The following is a 22,493-nucleotide window of genomic DNA, read 5'->3' as shown; positions in this document are numbered from 1 at the left end:
AGTCAGACGAACCACCCTCTCCTGAGGGGGAACAAGTATGGGGATTCTCACTCTCCTGAGCTCGAGACCCACTAAAAACCCTTAACTGCTTCTTGAATATTGGTTCCGGGCATTTGCCTATAAACCGTTCATCTCTTAGTTGGTTTTCTTCTCGCACACTATCGTGCTGGGACTTATGTGTTTATCCTCTATTAGATAACACTTTATTGGATTTTTCAATAAGTTTATGTTCTTATTTTAATCTCTTTTTAATTGATCTCTTGGTCTCCTTCATTAAATTCGCATTCTCCTTTTGTCTTCCTCTGGGTCGTAGTCCACTAGTCTCCTGAGTTCTTGATTCGGATGGTTTTTCGCTGTTTCGAATAATTTCTCTGCTTTTCTGTTCATGAATTCCGTTATGGTTTTCCATTTTAGGTCCCTAAAATTTGTCTATTCCTGACAAACCAAGGTGCATCTATTGCACATCGTAGCAGCTTGTTTTCAGTGGCCTGAATCCTTTTGATATGGCTCTTTGCCGCGAAACCCCAGGCAACTGATCCATAAGTAAGTTGACATGTGGCTTCTTCTTCCTAATTAGAGGGTAGAATCTATTCATCGCTGCTTTCGTTTTGTCGATTGCTTGTTTGATATGACTTTTCAAAGTCCTTAGTTCCAAGTAAGTCCTTAATTGTCATCAGTAAAACAACAGTTCGATTCTTCTAACCTCAAATTGTGTTTATTACAAATAACAAGCCACTTTCTATAAAAACTCTAATTCGAAATATAACTGTAATTCGAAAGGACCTCTCTTGAATTGCCCCTCTGTATCTGCGACAAAGTAAAAGCCATACAAGGAAATCCGCTCCAGGATATAGCAATTCCCCGTTGATACCCTAGTGGTCCGTGGAGATCCTCTTGAGCATGTGGCGCCGGCACATTTCAATATTGATTGAATTCCTTCTAAGTGGAGTTAGCAGCACGCTGAAAGGCTAGGAGCTGCCAGTACGGCTGTTCGCCAGCATAAATTGACTCGTCAGCTCCTATATAACTCCCGAAATCATCGTCAGTGGGGGGGCGATAATTAATTCTCATCAATTCCGATGATTCGGCTTTTTTCTTTAGTCTCGGTATCAAAGACGAATAGGCGTTGGTTGGGAGTTTATCGAGAGGTGGAGGTATAGGGGGGGGACTGTTGGAGAGTGAGCGACAAGATTCCTTAATTAATTTGTATTCTTTCGGACCCAGATCCTGCTCATCGAATCTGCTTTGGAGGCTCTTGAACTTTCAGAGTCTCGAGTTTATCGATGAATTATTTGTTAAGAAATGAGCAAAGGAAAAATCCACCTTATGCAACATGTTTCGAAGTATAAGTATATTTAGAATAAAAATGAGATGACGAGAATTCGCCCATCCAGAGTCTGTGAAAATTATATTGGTAGTGCAAATAAGTTTGTTTAGGTATAAGTCCAATATTCAGTTCATGTAGCTTTGAGTTCCATTCAGAATTCTTGTTTTCACTGTGTTGAATATGCTAGATTATGTGGTGGTTTAAAGATTTCAAGGAGGGTTACCTCCTTGCGACCTCAAGATCTATTGTGCCAACAATCAGACCTGTTTTCTTATATAGTTATAGTTATAGTGAGAAGGGGTTACAGTTCACTGCGACCTTAAGGTCTATTGTGCCCCCTAACAGAGCTGTTTTCATTGCGCCCTTTACAGCTCGCCTTCCAGATCCAGAGATCTGATGGAATCCAATATCTGGGACGGCTTCAACGAGGATAATTCCCCACTCCTACAAGTTTCTTGTTCAAAGCACTCTTTCCTTTGGCTTGCAATGGCAAAGCATTCCGTAACCAGGTGAATAGGAGTTTCTTCCTCCTCCTCACAGAATCTACACTCGTCAGTGTCCGACAAACCAGTGAGTAGGTGTAGTTGGTTCTCACTGAGATCCAGATATTTTTTGGATCTAGCAGTTTCAAAGTTCCGAAGGAACTTTTTGGAGTGATCCATTCCTGGGAGATTCCGCCAGAGTTTTTCCCTTTCGGCTTTCTCCTTCTCCATAAACTCCTTCTTGTAGGTGCATTTTCCTATACCACAGAAGAGTTCTGGGCCAGTGAGTGGCGTTTGTGCGCTCTCTCTGGCAAGTGTATTGGCCTTCTCGTTTCCTACGATTCCCGAGTGACCGGAAACCCAGATTAAAGAGACCTTATTTTTCTTGCCTACATCATTGAGTTTATTCCGGCACTCCCAAATCAGCTTTGAATCAATGACATAGGAGCTCAGTGCCTTTACGGCAGCTTGACTATCTGTATGAAGAGCTATATCACACTTCTGATAGTTTCTTTCTAGATTTACATCTAGGCATCTTTCGATTGCTAGTATTTCCGTTTGAAGGACGCTTGTACAGGAGCCTAACGATAGTGCACACTTGGTACTTGCCCCGTAAATCCCAGCGCCAGCTCCTGTAGCGGTTTTAGAACCATCTGTATACCATTTTAATGTATTTTCTTTAAGATTGTAGTCGGTGTACTCCCGTTCCCAATCTCTTCTTTTACTTAGCATTGTACTGAAATTTTTCTCAATGCTTACTTTCTTGATCATAAAGTCACTGGGAAGGTTTGCAGATGAGATGTAGTCGTTCAGGGAGGTCCAAACTCTCTGACTCTTGATTCTCTCGTTACCTGTTCCTTCCTTAGATAATCTGAGGATGGCCTCATGAGCTACCCTATCAATCACTAGATGTAGAGGTGTGAGGTCTGTGATGATCTCAAGCGCCCTAGTTGGACACGTCCTCATAGCTCCTGTGATGCACACACAGGCAAGCCTTTGTACTCTGTCGAGCATTCTCCTCGTACTTACCTGACCTGCCTTAGCAAACCAGGCTACTGCCCCATATGTGATTATAGGTCTTACAATCATGACGTACATCCATCGCAGTGTCGTGTGTCGTGTATAGCTGGCCATCTAGTTTCAAAGTTCCAATGGACTGCAGCATCTGGAATGGCTTCAAGGACATTTTACTACCTCGCTCCTACAAATTTCTCGTTCAAAGTTCTTTTTTCGTTGACTTGCAAAGGCCAGGCCTACCAGCACCAGGTGATCTGGAATTTAATCCTGCTTTTTACAGAATCTGCACTCAGTGGCTGCTAGACTCATTCTCTTGAGGTGCTTCCTGAAGCGACAATGCCCTATGAGGAATACAGCAAGGAGATGTAGCAGCCTAAATCCAGATACTTCTCGCAGTGTCGAACTTTTTGGAATGACCCATCTTCGGAAGATTCTACCAAAGCATTTCTCTTTCAGTTTTTTCTTTCTCCTGAAACACTTGCTTTTCCATAAAACGCAAGATTTTCTATTTGTTAATCACATTTTTAGATTTTTCCCAAGAATCGTGCGTTCCATAAAAAATTATTGGGATTGAACAGCTTGCAAGTAATTCGAATACGTGGTTGATGTTTAGGGGTTCCAGAATCATAATGGCCCAATAAAATTTGTCTTACTGAGGTCCATCGCCAAAATAGCTAGCTCTATGAAATGTATCATATCATAAAACTCCTCTAAACTAAATTCATTGATTTTAATTCGATTCTGAGATTAAGAGAGAGACTTTTGAGAGGAAAAATTCAGGGATCAACTCTGAAAGAGTGGGCCTCTTGACAAAAATCAAAAATAGGGATTTTCTCTCAAGAATCTGTGACCAAATTTTGTTTGTTGGATTAATTTCGGGTCATTCTATTTTATACATCCACGAACTTCAAAGTATACCTATTCTTTGATGTGATGCCTTTAAGCGTGAACAAGGATTTGTTTTGCATGCTAGATCTTATAGGGTTTCGCCAGATGGTCCAGAGAATTGGTTACATCTTTGTTTCTTCCAGAAGTTCTCAGGGGTCAACTCTGGGATTCTGCCAATTTTCTTTGAATGACTGCCTAGATATATATCGGGCCGAGAAGTTCACCCCTTCATATGCGAGATATTCACGCCAACTTGAACTCGAATATGGATGGACGAAGGAAGGGGTCCATTGCGGAATACGATATATGAGATTTCCGATAGATGGAAATATTTAGCGTGGGTGAATGAACAAGGCAATAGGACGAGAAGAATACTCTTTTATTTATACGTGTTTCATTTTGAAGAATAAGGTTCCCTAACTTAATTTCAGCATATGAAACTAAGTACTGGACATTCATAATAGCTGACCCATGGATTATTGTTTGACCAAACTTGACAGAAATTGTAACTATCTTAGAGGTAGAGTGGTTGGTGAAAATTCAAATAATAGAACGGTTTATGCCTATTGAGAACTTAGTACCATCCCTCGTTCCCTCATCCTCAGTTATTGCATTCTCAACCACGTGCTGTTTTATCCATGATGGTAATTCGAAGGGCCAAGGCAAAAGATTAATATACTAGATAGTAAATCAGCATGATTCCTCTCTGAGTTCGTGAGTTGCTATTCATTGCTATTCATCAGTATTGAGAATAGAAAAAACAAACTATCGAATTTTGTCAAAAATATTTTTGTCTCTTTTAAAAATTTCATCCATTTAGATAGGTACACATACTTTTGCATTCAATTCAACCACTCTTCAGAGAGATTATTATTATAATTAATGGCTTCAAAACATGATTTTTGAAGCCCATAATCGCTCTTCAGGCTATGAAAATCGTTTTCCACGCAGTAAATCAGCAATGCCTTGTAAAATCCGACATTGATAAGTTGTCAATTGATCGAGGATCCAATTCCTTCCCAAATTCATCCCCAATTTTATCATATATACCAGATTCTAGAAGTGCCAGGTTGAAATCTCGCAAGCCTTTATGGAGTAATAATTGTCTTTATTCAAATAATAGTCACAGAGAATTTTGGCAATCAGAAATTCATGTAATCTCTTTAATAAAGGTTTGATTTTTGATCCTTTAAAAAAAGGTCCTCGATAGTGGATTTGATCTTGCTAGAAAAATTTGGTGTTTGCTAAATCGATTTAGGACTGGCCAATGTCGGTGTAATAGCATGATCATTGGATGGAATGCTGTTGATATTCCGAGATGTGTGTGTGTGTGTGTGTGTCTTGCAGAAGAAGAGACTATAGACCACTTGGTAAAAGTTGTACAAAATATAAACTTCAGGGTGACATTCGGTGACCGATTCTTCTTTGAGATGGGTTACACATTTCGAAATTATTTAATGAGAAATATAAAATTCAATACCCCTCTCGTTTTTTCTGTCTTTTTTGTGTTTTCAGATTATTCTCAATTCGTCAACCATCATGGTAGAAAAATAGGTGAAGAAGTTTTTGGATTTTGTTCTAAGAAGGACACAAACTCTTTATAATTACACTTATATGGGCAGACAGAGAGTTTTTTCTAACGTTTTTATCTATGTTTTGTTATATCATACGAAGATATGTTGGTACGCCGTTGACATTTTTCCTCTGGTTACACTGAGATCTAGAACGAGAAAGAGGTTCAAGCAAAGAGTTGTTACTCTTTGGTTCAAGCATCTGTCTCTTGTTGCCATTTCTTTACACCCGCTCCATTGTTTTCAGATTGTAAAAGTTTGAACTCATTTCAAAAGAATATTCAGTATGACTCTTTGACTCGTGCAAATATTTGAATAGTACTTTCTTGAGGTAAAAAGATTTTTTTCCAATCGGCTCGGTTTAAAATGAATTTCGGAATATTGTTTTTCATTTTTATTTGATTAATCTTTTCGAACACAATATATCACCCACGTCTTCCAGTTTTCTCATTATGACCATAACGTACCAAAACTTCAAAGAACCCAACACTTGAAACTAAGCTATCCAATGAATGTTTTGTAAAATAACAGTATTCCTCATATTTTCTCGTATAATGCGCCGTTTTCGAGTAATGTTCAAAAATAAAGAATATCATTAATATTCGGAAATATTGGTACTTTGGCTGAATGTAACTGTTTTTAAAAGATCCACAGATGTGTAGTGTCTAGTGTCATAGATTTAGCTTGTTATTCTGAAGGGAATTTTGTTTCTCTAGGGGTGGCATAGCTCATTATGAAAACTTAAAAAGGCTATATCTTTTTATCAGGGCCGAATCGGAAAAAATAGTATAGGAAAAAAGTTTTTAATTTGACCTCAAGAATCTACTTTTGAAATATTTGTACGAGTCAAAGACTCAGCCTGTATATACCACAACAGACCCAAATGAAGCAGAAAAATCAACCTGACCAGCATTTCGGAAACGCATATTAATTGTTTGTTCTTGTTGAATTTAAAGTGTTCATTGTCATGACTGATTTCCTTTGTACGTTTGAGGACGTTCGAGTTCAATGTATAAAAAAAAACTTATCGCAAATCTAACCCCATTTCCATCGGGTTTGTGTCAACAACAGCTTTAATATCGAGAAAGGAATGTTTGATGACGGTCCCTTATTGATTCCGATGGAGCACAATAATATTTTCTCATTTCCGTATCGTGGCGAGCACTTCGGAAGGGAGGAGGTGGAGGTGAAAATGAACAATCACGCGAATGTGGGAGTTTATTCGGGAGAAACCGAATACAGTTGAAAGCATTGACTTTGCGCCCATTTCGCATTTTCAATCAGATCGATTCGGTTTGGCAAACAGAAATGAGATTGATTACGTCTGACTTGGATGCCGGATGTTTTATATCAGGGAGTTCCATAAGAAGTGAAATACCTGTTGAAGGGATCACTATTTGCCAACTGAAATTATTTTGTTGCCTTACAATTAACTCTGAAGGAGTTTGTACCAATCGAAAAGAATAGATCGTGTTTTACACCTTCAAATCAGAAGAAATATCAATGATATTCAGTACAGGGTGTGGGCTAGAAGATGTGGGCGCAATTTTGTGTTCGGAGAAGATTCAGCACATCAATGAATCCAAAAATAATTCCATTCGATGAAATTGTTTGTGAGATATTAGGTACTCAAAATCCAAATTTTCAATGGGTTTTCAACAGCCCGAATTTTTAAGCCAAATTGGAAAAAAATGGTTGAAGAAAAAGTGTCCTTTTCACATCAGGATATTCTGTGAAAATATACAGGGTACGAATATTTGTAGAGTAGATTTTTTTCCCATAAAATTTTTTCCGATTTGGCCCTTATAAAAATATATAACCATTTTGAGATTTCCTAATAAGCTGTGCCTCCCCTAGAAAAACAAAATTACCTTCAGAATAACTAGCTTAATCTGTGATTCTACACATCTGTGAATCATTTAAACAGAGTTGAATCTAGCCAAAGTACAAAATTTTTCAAATTTCACAGATACGAGGATGTACTGAAAAATTCTTAGCCTACTATAGAACCAAACAAAATTTCAATGCCAAAATATTTTATTACTCAACATATTCTCCTCTTAATTGGATACATTTGTTACAGCGAACCTGCAAAACCTTTCAAAAAAAAAGTTTCTTCTTGCTCTGCAAACCAGACCTCCACAGCTTTAATTACCTCCTCATTAGAACAAAATTGACGACCTTTTAAACTTTTTTTCAGTTGAGAAAAGAGATGATAGTCGGATGGAACTAAATCTGGTAAATAAGGCGGGTGTTCTAGTAATTCAAACCCTAAATCACGAATTTTTTGCATGGCAACATGAGATTTGTGTGCAGGGGCGTTGTCCTGCAAAAACAAAACACCATTGGATAGTTTTCCGCGTCTTTTCCTTTTATTTTTTTCCCGTAGAGTGGTCAGTAATGTCGAATAGTAATCTCCGGTTATTGTTCTACCCCCATCCAAAAAATCAATCATGATTACTCCATGGCAATCCCAAAAAACTGAAGCAAGAACTTTTCCAGCAGATTTTTGGACACAAAACTTCTTAGGTCTTGGAGAACCAGAGTGTCGCCATTCCATCGATTGTTGCTTTATTTCTGGATCGTAGAAATGTACCCAAGTCTCATCCATAGCAACAATTCGGTTTAAGAAGTCTACATCGTTTTCAAATCGAGCACAGATCGAACGCGATGCTTCTACCCTTCCACGCTTTTGGTCAACATTCAAACATTTGGGGATCCATTTTGCAGCAATTTCTCTCATGTCCAAATTGACGTGAACTATATGATGAACGCGTTCGTATGAAATATTCATTGCTTCAGATATTCGTTTTAGCCCAATTCGACGGTCTGATAAAATCATGTCATGAACTGCATCGATATTTTCGGGGACATCTTCATCTTCAATGGAAAATTTACCTCTTTTGAAGCATGCAGTCCAGTTTTTCACGGTCGCATACGAAGGACATTGATCACCAAGGGTATTAAGCATATCTTGGTAAATCTGCTTACTTCTTAACCCTTTTAAATACAGGTACTTGATGATGGCTCGACACTCAAATTTTTCGATTTTCACAATTTCGGTTGACATCTTCTTTCTTTTAATTTATTGCGTAACTCTGGTTTACTTTTTTGACCTCAAAGTTCACACTGACACTTCTAATGAGGTATTGTTCGTTGCTATGGTAACGCAATATTTTTTTTATGCATGGAACTGGTCTAGGATAACTTCATATCAATACATCCTCGTACTGTGTTGAAATCATCGACAGTGTCAATAACTCGCCTTCCAATGAAATTCACATTCAATCAAGAGCGTCAATAAAACTCTCCCAGTTCCAATTTATGAATTCTTCCCCTCGTTCCAGACGAAGATCCATTAAAAGAACGCAATTACAAAATTTACTCACCTATTTAAAAAGCTGAACTTTCAGAATTCCGTAATCGATGGAAAAGAACGACTTAATTAAATTTCTATTGGTCCCCAATTTTCGCATTTTCACTTAATCCTTTTTCACTGGTAGGAAGCTCTGGACCGTGAAGTCGAACGTGTGGAAATTTAGGAGCGAATTAAGCCCCCGACATCGTTAAAAAAGCAGGCGACGAAGGCGCTATTTCATCGGGGGAATCCAATAAAACGACAACATGAATATCGTCATGCCATACTCCAATTATTACTCGACAAGAGATGAAGAGATAATCTAGTTTTTCATTTCCTCATTGTGAATCTCGCATAAACTAGGGGTTTTCCTCTAATTACTGCCCGGAGAACTTTTCAACTTTCCCGGCATCGAACATAAAATATACAATATTTGGGAGAAGAGTGAGGGAGTTTCACAAAAGAAAATTTTCATCACAGTGTGCCGCGCAAACCATCTCAAGGGATCTTGGCAAGTTCATATTGTCATTTAATTCTGAATTTGAAATGAGTATTGCGTGAATCGAGAATTTTAGCGTTGTTTATTTCGTTTTGATATTATTTTTTTCTTGTCCGAATGCTCAGCACAACTGAGTAAGGAGCTCATTGGAAAAAGACTCATTAAAATGAGAGAGTGTTCAGAGTCAGCAGATATTGAGCATAGGGGGGACTTTTCAACCATTTTATCTTTTTCTTACTAAACTTCATGAGTGAGGAACTGACTGCTGAAGCTTTGTTGTTTATGAATGTTATACATATTGAAAAAGGATCACGCCTAAACAGGGAGGCATTGAATACAATAATAAGAATTAATTCAGATGCATACCACCCTCTCTCGTTTCATACTGGATGGCACCCGAGTACTACTCGATAATACTCAGTAGCGTCTGCCAGTGTGAAATAAGAGTCCGTCAATTCCAAACTCTTCTCCATTATCCGGAATTATCTCAAAAATAGAAGATTTTACGTGAAATTGGAAGGAGAATGCTCCACAACAAGAGATATAAAGGTTGGAGTACCCCAAGGGTCAGTGCTTGGGCCACTTCTGTACAACATATACATTTATGATATTCCGAAGAATCCAAGAACCATGCTAACGTTATATGCTGACGACACAGGCATATCAACTCGACACCGCAACCCAAAAGTAATAGAACGAGTTCTACAAGAAACGATTGACGAAACAAATGACTGGTGCATAAAGTGAAAAATCAAGCTCAATGGACAAAAGAGCCAAGCAATATTACTTCAGAAGAGAAGACTGCAACCCACAACGAAACTGGAAGTTGACGGCGAAGAAATCGACTGGAAAAATGAAGCCAAATATTTAGGAATAACGCTTGACAAAGGACTTACTTGGAAAAGTCATATAAAACAAGCAATCGACAAAACGAAAGCAGCTATGAATAGACTCTACCCTCTGATAGGAAGAAGGAGCCACTTGTCGAAAGAGACAAAACTGAAGATAATCAAAGCCGTGGCTAGGCCTCAACTGACTTATGGATCAGTCGCCTGGGATTTAGCGGCAAAGAGTCATATCAATAGAATTCAGGCCACTGAAAACAAGCTGCTACGATGTGCAACAGATAAACCTTGGTTTGTCAGGAATAGACAGATTTATTGGGACCTAAAATGGTAAACCATAACGGAATTCATGAACAGAAAAGCAGAGAAATTATTCGAAACAGCGAAAAACCATCCGAATTAAGAACTCAGGAGACTAGTGGACTACGACCCAGAGGAAGACAAAAGCAGAATGCGAACTGACCGAAGGAGACCAAGAGATCAATTTAAAAGAGAATAAAATAAGAACAGAAACATATTGAAAAATCCAATGAAGTGTTATCCATTAGAGGATAAACACATAAATCCCAGCACGATAGTGTGCGAGAAGAAAACCGACTAAGAGATGAACGGTTTATAGGCAAATGCCCGGAACCAATATTCAAGAAGCAGTTAAGGGTTTTCAGTGGGTCTCGAGCTCAGGAGAGTGAGAATCCCCACACTTGTTCCCCTCAGGAGAGGGTGGTTCGTCTGACTTGCAGACTTTCCCCCTGCTACACCAACAAAAAAAAAACTCTTCTCCATCGGAGAAGAAGCTGTGTTGCTCTGACGAGGTCAAATGAGACCGAAATCAGGGTCAGCATCTGCTCTTCTTCGGTGGAACGTTCTCCATTTAGTAGCCCAGACGATGGCAAATTGGCTAGCTCATTTCAGATGGTAACACTTGTTGATATTCATATCAGCCGGTGGTATTTCTGAATATCAGAATTAATATTATTTTTTCATTGTAGAAATGGACTCAATAGTGTAGTTTAATTTATTATTTCAATAATTTCTATACTGATTCAATAAATAATAACCTATAAGTTATTTATTTAATAAACTATTTGGGAACTGCCTGTTCACAGCTAGATGTAGCAAGATATCTCATTAAATTATCCATTTCTAGCGCTGTGAATACCAGCGCTAAGAGAGACCTCCATTCAAATTTGCGCACGATAACGTGAAAAATAACGACGGTTTCTTTGTTTTACTAGGCGGAAATGTGGCGGTTCTTGATTAATTATGATATTCACTGAGCCAGAGGCAGTCTGCTGGCTGTTTTCTTTGTAACTGAAATTCAGCCCAGTTTATTCTATATATTATACAAGCTGAATAGATGATCACAAGGAAATCTGGTTCACGATTCCAAGAAACATCGTCAGAAAGGCCTTTGTCTTCTCGACTTAATTATATTATCATTATGGAATCATTTTTTGAGGGATTATTTAGCGAATTCTCCTCGGAATGATATCTTATTCGGTACCCACTTGAAATTCAACATTCTCGAAACGATTCAGGTCCATTCACGAAGGAATTTCACTAGATAACCTCCATCGTCGCATATGTCAGTTCGCAATGCTCATCAAGAAGCAATTCCAACGTCATCCATAAAGTTTCTATATGGGATCAACGATCAAGCAACCCCAGTCAAAGCCACGAAGCACTAAACTATGATACTTTTTCCACGTAACTAATCAGAACAGATTTATTTCAGTTGAGGCTGATCTCATTCCTCAATCATTCAACTTCCACGAACCTTGCATTATCAGAGATGATTCCGAAAAAGAATAATCGACCTTTGAAGAATTTATCCATGGAAAAACAATCGAGTACTCATTACTTTGCTCCACTATTAGACACCTTCATTTCAAAATTCCGTCGGCTAGGGAAGCGCCGGAAGCGGTGCTCTTGAGAGATAGTCCCACCTATACGTAGTCGACGGAATTTTGAAATCACTCTGTAGCTCCACTTTTGTTAGAGAGAACCTTGACTTGTGTCACCTGTTTTCTGTTGTTGGAAAACCATTATGTAGAATGATGATTCTACACTTCATTCATACAGAAAGACTTGGAAAGATGTATTATATGTAAAAACACAAACAAAAAGCATTTTGCTTAATGCGCTCCACTGTGAGTCACCATTTCAACCTTATATACGTGTTAAATGGCAATTTTTACAGTGTATAATAATCTTTGGGACAGATTCCGCAATTCCACCCTATGCAGCCACAGGGAATAATAAACGTCTCTGATATTTTTGTTATCAAATTCGAAACGTAGAAAATTGGAAATTGTTTGTCTTCTTTCTGCATATAAATTAAAATTTGAGCAAATATGCGCAGCCCAGCTGTGAAATTCGAAATGAGCCGGTTGTCAATTCGCTGACCTGTTCTCGTAAAATTACAGAGCCATATTAATGTGCACATTTGGCCGACCCACGCATAATGGGTAATTAAATTGGCGGATTTGTTGTCGAACTCGAATATAGCCGATACAAGTGGGCACCCGTGAGAGCAGATGTAGTTGCATGTACTGGATGGATTAACAAGTCTCTAATTCACTACACATACTAACATAAGTGATTTGGAAATTGTCCCAACTGATGACCACATTATGACTGTATTGTTAGACGGAATCCAGAGAGTTAGTGTTGCTTTGTACATAACTATAATGATTACACGTGCTTTCTGTGTATTATCTACTCTGTGCTCCAAAGTTTCATATGGGTACTGCATTGTTATCTCAGATCTATTATATAGGGTGTTTTGGATAAGATGGGAAACATTATGAGGAAATTGAGAAGATAGTTTAATGTCTTAATGATCTTTAATATCATGAAAGTTCCACCAGTGGGTGGTACTTTTTTCAGAATTCAATTCCTGTCTGCATGTCGTCAAAAACTTTCATGATTATGAGGAAAGATTGACAGCATATAGAGGAGAGTACTAGATTCTTATATACGAAGATATATTGAAAAATTCTTAGCCCATTAAAACCAAACTAAATTTCAATGTCAAAATATTTTGTTACTCAACATATTCTCCTCCTAATTGGATACATTTATTACAGCGAACTTCCAACGTCTCTAGACCTTTCAAAAAAAATGTTTCTTTTGCTCTACAAACCAGACCTTCACAGCTCTTATTATCTCCTCGTTGGAAGAAAATTTAAGACCTTTTAAACTTTTTTTCAGTTGAGGAAAGGGATGATAGTCGAGTGGAGCCAAATCTGGTGAATAAGGGGGGTATTCTAGTAATTCAAACCCTAAATTACGAATTTTTTGCATGGCAACATAAGATTAGTGTACAGGGGCGTTGTCCTGCAAAAACAAAACACCTTTGGATAGCTTTCCACGTGTTGTCTCTTGAATTTTTTTCCATAGAGTGGTCACTAATTTTGAATTGTAATCTTCGGTTATTGTTCTACCCTTATCCAAAAAAATTGAAGTAAGAACTTTCCCAGCTGATTTTTTGACACGAAACTTCTTAGTTCTTGGAGAACCAGAGTGTCTTCATTCTATCGATTGTTGCTTTGTTTCTGGATAGTAGAAAAGTACCCAAGTCTCATCCAAAGTAACAATTCAGTTCAAGAAGTCTGCATCGTTTTCAAATCGAGCACAGATCGAACGCCATGCTTCTATCTTCGCACGCTTTTGGTCAACATTCAAACATTTGTGCAGCAATTTTTCTCATGTCCAAATTGACGTGAACTACATATATGTTGAACGTATGAAATGTTTATTGCTTCAGATATCCGTTTTAGCCCAGTTCCATCATGAACTGCATCGATATTTTCGGGGACTGACACAGAAACTGGCTTTCCCGGTCGGTCATCATCTTCAATGAAAAATTTAGTCCTTTTGAAGCTTGCAATCCAATTTTTCATGTTCGCATACAGAGGACATTGATCACTAAGGGTATTAAGTATATCTTCGTTAATCTGCTTACCTCTTAACCCTTTTGAATACAGGTACTTGATGATGGCTCGATACTCCAATTTTTAGATTTTCACAATTTCGGTGGACATCTTCTTTCTTTCAATTTATTGCGTAACTCTGGTTTACTTTTTTGACCTGCTGTTCGTTGCTATGGTAACGCAATATTTTTTTTATGCATGGAACTGGTCTAGGCTAACTAGATATCCATACATCCTCGTACAACACTCTTTCATTGATATACAAACAGGATAAACACAAAAACGATGATGTGCTAAAAGAAATAAACCGACCAAGAGAGTGTTTAAGGTACCTTAATGAAGGAACCAAAGAGGCAGGATAATTTAATTAGTATTTTATTACTCAGGACAAGATAGTGATATATGTACTGGAAAAGGAACAGTTTCAAACCAGAAAACTACCTCCCTATAAGTGTCTGTTCCACTCTGTTTTTTGGCAGTCTGACACGTCATCCAGAAAAGGTCGTGACATACTCCGAAATGAGATAAGAACAGATTCATGGGGTCCAAGATGCCCCGGGGAGGATTTTTTATCAGGGCGATCCCTTAGTTAGTGGTGCATCGTAAATTTGAACCTGGGGGTAACAGGAGGAGGGCAAGGGATATCCTGCAGTTTCAGCGGGAATTAAAATATGGCGAAACAGGCCAATTACTTATCTTTCCGTCTCCCGTATACGGATGGCGGGAAGTAATTTGAAATCGGGGCGCGAGGCCATATTTTAATTGCCATTATATTAAATTCGTGCGATAAAACATACTTTTTGTGCGTTTTATGTATCGCTCGTCGTGGCTGTTTTTGATTGAATGCTCAATTTGGCGAACGGCGGACAGCGAAACGATGTTAATCATTCTCATGTTACGTAGGATGGCATAGGACATTGGCTACCATGAAATTATCTGATTAATATACATTGTCAAGCTTAGGAGGGTGAATCAATTCAAAAAGAAGATTCTACTCCTTTTTTGACTCATACAAATATTTTAACAGTAGATTCTTGAGGTCAAAAGACCTTCAGAATAACTAGCTAAATCTGTGATACTTCACATCTGTGAATCTTTTAAACAGAGTTGTATTCAGCCAAAGTACCCAATTTTCTGAATATCATAGATATTTTTTATTTTTGAACATCAAATTACTCGAAAATGGCGCACTATACGAGAAAATATGAAGAATACTTTTATTTTACAAAACCTTTAAATATTCATTAAGTAGCGTCCAACTTAGTTTCAAGAGTTGGGTTCTCTGAATTTTTGGTATTTTTATGGTACGTAATGGTCATAATGAGTAAACTGGAAGACGTTTGTGATATCTTGTGTTCGAAAACGATTCATCAAGAGAAAAAACTATATTCCAAAATTTATTTCATTCGATGAAACCGTTTGTGAGATAGAACTGAAAATAAATTTGTTTATGGTTTTTCAACAATCTGTTTCTTTAAAACCGAACCGATTCAGAAAAAATGGTGAGGAAAATAGTGTTTCTTTTGACCTCAAAAATCTACTGTTAAAATATTTCTATCAGTCAATGACTCGCCCTATATATGAATGGATGCTCCTAGCATTATGCGATCTACCGCATGTTGTTTTGTGAATTATTCATTAGTATTCGATTTTGAAAAGCCGAGTTGGTTTTTGAACACAGTTAGAGTGTTTTTTCTGCAATAAAACTTAGCGTTGCTAAGATCTTATATATGAATCAGGCAAAGTTTCAAAGCACAACAAGTCTATAAGAAAATTTTGCATTTTTTACTTAGTGTTGCCATTTAAAAAACTTAACTACCCTGCAACCGTGCGTAAAATACTCCGCAGTTTAGTTTTACATGAGAAGTTGCTCACTTTAAAATCAAAATTAACCAGTTCGTTCGTTCTCCTACAAAATAGTAAATATCGAAGGTTTCTTTTTTCACTTTGTATATCCAAACGAAGAATGATAAATTTTTCTAGAATTTTTTTAGATTTTCGAACAATTTATTACTTTAGCCTACGTTGCAAAATGGCGAATGAACAGGTTCCTTGAAAATTTATAACTCATTAAAATATTGCTTTTTATCCACGTCTTCCTATAAAGTTCTCTCTGTATATAATTTGAGAATTCTTGAGAAACTAGAGAGGGTATTCCAAATTGCTCAATTTTGACTGTTTCTGGTACTTCTAGACTAGATAAGTAAAAACATTGAAAGCAGTCCTGGGCTCGATTTTCGTGAAAAGCCCATTAGAGGAAACCACTTCACGATATCTTTATTGGACTTGAAGATTGAACTAAATTTCGATATTTGATCGATTTCGAAAATGTGCCATCACTTCATTATCACTAATGAAATCCTTTCAACATTTTCACCCATCTAGTCTCTAAGTACCAGGAACAGCCAAATTCAAGCAATTTTAGATACCCTGTACAGTCCTAAGAATCAATTATCATTATCCCAAAATCACTATTATAACCTCGAGGAAAAGTTAAAGCGACCCTTGCGCTCCCTGCTGCCTTGTGGAAAGCTCAGGAAAACCAGTCATTCTATAGTTTTCCTATATGCAACCGTGAATAATAGATTAATCAGAGTTAGTTCGTCATTACTGAAAACTGAAACTGGGTCATTCGCCGAACGTTTCATTAGTTCGCAAAACAAGCATCGAGATTATTCCAGCAATCAATGGACGCGGAAGATGCAAGTATCAGAAACTCCCATTTATGCCTGCAGAATCGCGAGAGGAGCTTTCAGGATTAGCTGCATTACGTAGTCTCTTGATGGAAGTTTGAAGCATCTAATAATCCAAGTAAGGAGGCGGTAATTACCGACCGGATTAAACCGAATCAGAAGCCACGTCTGAGACCCCTCTGGACCAGAACTGATTACCGCGAGAGCAGATCCCTCTCCCGCATTGATTAAAACTGATTCCAATTTCACTTCGATTGAACATTGGAAACTCGCCAGTTTAAAATTGCGAAGGAGTAGGTAAACACCGAGCCTCCAATCTACTTGGAGAGGCTTTAAGAAATCTACATTCTGTTTATTGCAATCATCAGGATGATACGCCGTTCCTGCCATTGACAGTTCTCGAAAAGTGTCTCAGGATCAGGACGCTAGCCTCAGGAATCTCTCCTCATGGTGGGCGTGGTTCCGGTCTCCATGGAGACCATCAAGTGAGGGTAGTGTAAACTGAAACGTCGACAGTGTCGCCACAGCTTCCTCCCTGAAAGTAACTGAATCTGGCCGGTTCGCAGTTTGAGCATTGTCGGAATTTATAAACACGATACGTGTAAAAAATAAGTGGATATACTCCCGGACTCGCCTCTCGCAACATATGGTCACGCTCTTTACTCCGTTTTCACCAGTAAGTTTGACGTTTTTATCGATGTTTTGGATGTTTTTCATGTTGTTGGATTCTTGCTGAGGAGGTAACAGGTGGCGGCGTGAAAACGTGAGGTAATTTCACAGGTTTCAGCGTTTTTTTTTAAGGGGATGATGAATTTTTCATGGCGGCACAATTTCAGTTATGGAAATCGCAGATTATGACTTCCGCTGTGGGAAATGTTAATATTCCAAGGGTGCTATGTGCTGCACCCCCATCTGTCACTGTATATACAAAAAAAATTAACATTTTGAAAGAACGTTTTTTTTTTCTATTTTTACTTCGAAACCGTACGTTCGCTTGAAAGCTATTCAATTTTGAACTGTGATATCGTTTAATTCTTCTCATTGAATTGGTTTTATGTGATGGAATCTGAAAATTTCAACAGTTTGTTTCTTGAAGCCAAATTTATATGATTAAAAGAGTGGCTTGTACACTGAACAGTTTCATACTCATAATGTCGTTTTCTTCAAAAATCGACGAAAATTTAATAACTTGAGTTTAGTTTCGAGTGTAGCATTTTCTGAGAAGATTGAATAGGTGAAGCTTCTATTGAAATTATTTCATTAAACAGATAATCTCTCTGCTAGCAACAGAAGGAATTTATCGAAAATTTCTCTTTTCAAATCAATTCATGATACCTAAATTGAAATTGGATTCATAAAGATAATAGCAGAAAGTTCAATTATCTTGATACCTGAGTAAAAGTAACATATTTGTTATATAAAATTATATAAATGTACGCTATACTGAGTTAATGAATATTTGAAATAATCTATCATCAAGGAGGAATTCTCTCCATTATTATTAATAATTATTTATGAGTTGCTAGTTGAACAGAGCCAGCGTTTCACATTAAGTCGAAAGATCAAACCACCCTCTCGATAGAAAACAATTCTAGTCTCGATGAAATCACTGGATTTGTAATAATTTTTACGCCCTTGAAAATATAGGCAGATTTTAATGTTTAACACTATTAAACGGAGGCCAATAACAGCAAATATCTGTCAGCTCTCGTGAACTATAATTGAAAGATGGAACATGGATTTTTCTTGATTTTTCATACCAAAAACAAGGAATGAGAATAAAAAATTGTGGGAAGTTGCACAGTACCCTTTGAAGAATCGTATTTCCTTCCAGGAAAGAGCTATTAGGCACTAATTACCTCCACAGGGAAATTTAGAGGAAATTGCAATTCTCAGTTCTGTCCTGTATACCATCAAATTCAATCGAAATTCCCGCAGACTTGACATCAGGTGATAAACTAGATGAAATAGGCTACAAATAGACAATAAAATGATCAAAATCGATGCACACCTCAAAAAGTAATTTCAAAATACAAACCCTTCAAAGACATCAGTCATCACACCAATGCCCAAATCACAAGCAGCAACAGAAGGTCTATCCACTCCAGGCACAAACATTTTAGGTTGCCATTAAAAAACTACCCTCCACCCTCGTATTGGGTGCATGAAAAACTGTTTTCAATTTCACCTGAAAAGGTGCTTAATTTGAATTATAATGACCTGTTGGAGCATTTTCCAACAGAATAGTACCTAATGAATTTCATTCTCTACCTCTCTGCATATATTGTGTTACGAAACTTCTTCAGTGTACAACATTTACGATGTCGCAGTGGCACAGAGATTTTTTTTCCGAAACAGCAGCAACTCAAGAAAATATTACATTTTGTTAGGAAAGAAAGAATATATTGGGAGTGTTGGACACTGTTTATTATCTATTGTTCACTGTGTAACAATGCCGACGTTTCGAAACAAATCGTTTCTTTTTCAAGGCTGTAAATAAATACAAAAAGTATACTATAAGACACACAATATGACATAACATGAAAATAAATTACCTAGTTACGAGAACAATATTGTACGCTTTTTAAAAACATTAGGATTCAACAAAGAAATCAAAATATCCTGGAGAGCAGACATACAATCCCATCACTTTATCCGTTTCTATATTTATGATAATGACATCAACATAAGGTTATAAAATATTGATCAGGAATGGTCTTAACACTATTGACGAGGCCAGCTATTACTTATTACTTTCTAAGTATATTATAATAGATCATGCTTAGGTGTTGTACATCTTCTCTATGATTGACGGTATAATTTCTTTTTATGTGTATCATCTCGCTTATATTACGTCTATAACCAACCTCTTCTCTATCAAGAATTTTTACATCTTCAAAATTAAATTTATGGCCCGTAGTCATTTGATGTAAAGTTAAAGCAGTTTTGTTAAAATTTGCAATATTTTCACTATCATATTTATGTTGTTTCATCCTATCGCGTAAATACTGTTTTGTTTGGCCAATGTAACACTTGTTACAATTACCACAGGGTATCTTATATACTACTCCTGATTCTAAATTATAAGGTGTTTTGAATTTCAAATTTGTGAAAAATCTCTTCGTGGTGAATAAGTTGTAAAAGGCACACTTGACATTTAACTCCTTAAATATTTTATTTATTCTGTGAGAAAGACCAGGTAAGTACGGAAACCTAAAGTAGGAAGAAATAGACGAGTTAGAAGGAACATTAACTATATGACTTCGGTTGGACGTGTGTTTATTTATTATTCTTTTGACTAAGTATGTAGGATAGTTATTCTGCTCCAAAATATTTTCAACTTTATCTAAGTTCTTCCTATGAAACTTTTTGTTGCTCAGTTTTAAAGCTCTTTTAATTAAATTCTCCATTATATTAGTTTTTTGTTGCATGCTATGACTGCTGTAAAAATTTATGCATCTGTTAGTGCTTATTGCTTTAGTGTACCAGTCAGTAATAATACTAGAGTTTTCTCTAATTATCAACAAATCCAAAAAAGGCAAACTGTTATCTTTCTCCACTTCAATCGTGAATTGTATCTTTTGATGGTAAGAGTTGAAAACATCTAAAATGTACTGTATTTTGTCATATGGTACCAACAATAATGTATCATCTACAAAGAACTTAATGAGCGGGATATAAAATTTAAGTGTTTCAACAACATAACAAAAGATTTCTTCCATAATCAAGTTAGCAAATGATGGGCTTGCCGGTGCACCCATAGCAGTGCCATCCAATTGTATATAAAATTTTCCTTCATAAACAAAATAACCACCATCAAAACATAGATCAACCAATTCCAAAAATTTTTCCCTACTAAGATCCGTATAGCAGCTGATAAATCTCCATCTTTTCTTAATGATACTAACAACAAGTTCTCTTGGGATGCTTGTAAACAAGGATATAACATCTAACGATATAAGCACGTATCCTAGTGGTACTTTTATATCTGACAAAATTGTGGTCAATGAAAATGAATCTTTCAAGTTAAAAATGGAAGTAGACAAGGTAGAATCTAAGATATCATGTAAATATTTACCAATGTTATAAGTGGGAGACTTGACGCAACTGACTATAGGTCTCAAATTGAGACCATCTTTATGGACCTTACGCAAACAGTATAACTTAGGTGGTAAACTGTTATGTCTGATTATCTGATTATCTGATTATCAATAACATCAGACAAATCTATTCCCTACAATTGGAAGAACATCCCTACAAAAATACTGTAGATAAAGTATTAAAGACGTTTCGTAAATCGATCCTAAATATTGAGATTAAAATAACCATTTGGAAGATCAGAAGGTTGGAAGAAAACATCAGAGAACTACAACAACAATTGTGTTCTAACATGGATGACCACTTTTATAGTATACTGTTGACTATGGCCAAAAATGCTTATAGTTACGTATTCGGTAAGACAAAGACTGGCAATGTTAAAAAGATTAAAACACTTGTAGATCAGCAGATTCCACCGATGCCGTTAACAGTATGTGATAATTATTTAGTAAACTACACCAATATAGCCATACCTGAAGAAGTGAAGGTTATGTTAAGCCTTGGTCCAAAATTTAGTTTGCCACCTAAAAAAGTACCTATCAAAACTGTCATCAAAGATATAGAAAGTTGCATTAACATTCAGGCAATAACAGAAGAAGTGAAGAATACATATAGATTAAGAAGTGTGAATGTTATTAACAACTTTGAGAGGAGAGAACAACACAGAAACAAGGGCCACCTACTTGATGGGTTTGTGAGTGAAACCAATAAGTTTGTTAGAGAAAACCAGGATATCATCATAAGTCGAGCTGACAAGGGGGGTGCAACTGTTGTTATGTACAGGGATGAATATCGAAGTGAAGTGGACAGAATGTTGAGTGATGAGGACACCTACAAAATAACGGAAGCTGATCCAACGACAAAGATTCAGAATGCAGTCAATAGATGCCGGATGAGACTCAAAAAAGAAGAATATATATCTGAGGCAGAGTATAAAACTTTAATCAGACATAACAGTTTACCACCTAAGTTATACTGTTTGCGTAAGGTCCATAAAGATGGTCTCAATTTGAGACCTATAGTCAGTTGCGTCAAGTCTCCCACTTATAACATTGGTAAATATTTACATGATATCTTAGATTCTACCTTGTCTACTTCCATTTTTAACTTGAAAGATTCATTTTCATTGACCACAATTTTGTCAGATATAAAAGTACCACTAGGATACGTGCTTATATCGTTAGATGTTATATCCTTGTTTACAAGCATCCCAAGAGAACTTGTTGTTAGTATCATTAAGAAAAGATGGAGATTTATCAGCTGCTATACGGATCTTAGTAGGGAAAAATTTTTGGAATTGGTTGATCTATGTTTTGATGGTGGTTATTTTGTTTATGAAGGAAAATTTTATATACAATTGGATGGCACTGCTATGGGTGCACCGGCAAGCCCATCATTTGCTAACTTGATTATGGAAGAAATCTTTTGTTATGTTGTTGAAACACTTAAATTTTATATCCCGCTCATTAAGTTCTTTGTAGATGATACATTATTGTTGGTACCATATGACAAAATACAGTACATTTTAGATGTTTTCAACTCTTACCATCAAAAGATACAATTCACGATTGAAGTGGAGAAAGATAACAGTTTGCCTTTTTTGGATTTGTTGATAATTAGAGAAAACTCTAGTATTATTACTGACTGGTACACTAAAGCAATAAGCACTAACAGATGCATAAATTTTTACAGCAGTCATAGCATGCAACAAAAAACTAATATAATGGAGAATTTAATTAAAAGAGCTTTAAAACTGAGCAACAAAAAGTTTCATAGGAAG

At 36.8% G+C, this 22,493-nt stretch overlaps 1 protein-coding gene across 4 annotated transcripts in view; it reads left to right on the top strand.

Moving 5' to 3' along the window:
- Positions 1–22,493, top strand: part of LOC123315509 (Kv channel-interacting protein 1) — a 143,775-nt gene that overhangs the window by 30,847 nt on the left and 90,435 nt on the right. The window contains exon 1 of one of the 4 annotated variants that reach the window (XM_044901225.1): positions 17,133–17,291. The exons of 2 other annotated variants lie outside the window; for them this stretch is intronic. The gene's annotated coding sequence lies outside the window, so the exon portion shown is untranslated. Of the gene's footprint in view, positions 1–17,132; positions 17,384–22,493 lie in introns of those variants that run through there. One more of the 4 variants, XM_044901227.1, reaches the window with a different exon arrangement.

The sequence above is a fragment of the Coccinella septempunctata genome, chromosome 6, assembly GCF_907165205.1.
Source record: "Coccinella septempunctata chromosome 6, icCocSept1.1, whole genome shotgun sequence".
NCBI classification, from domain to species: domain Eukaryota; kingdom Metazoa; phylum Arthropoda; class Insecta; order Coleoptera; family Coccinellidae; genus Coccinella; species Coccinella septempunctata.
The sequence above is the reverse complement of the archived record's forward strand: the minus strand, read 5'-3'. Positions and strand labels throughout refer to the sequence as shown.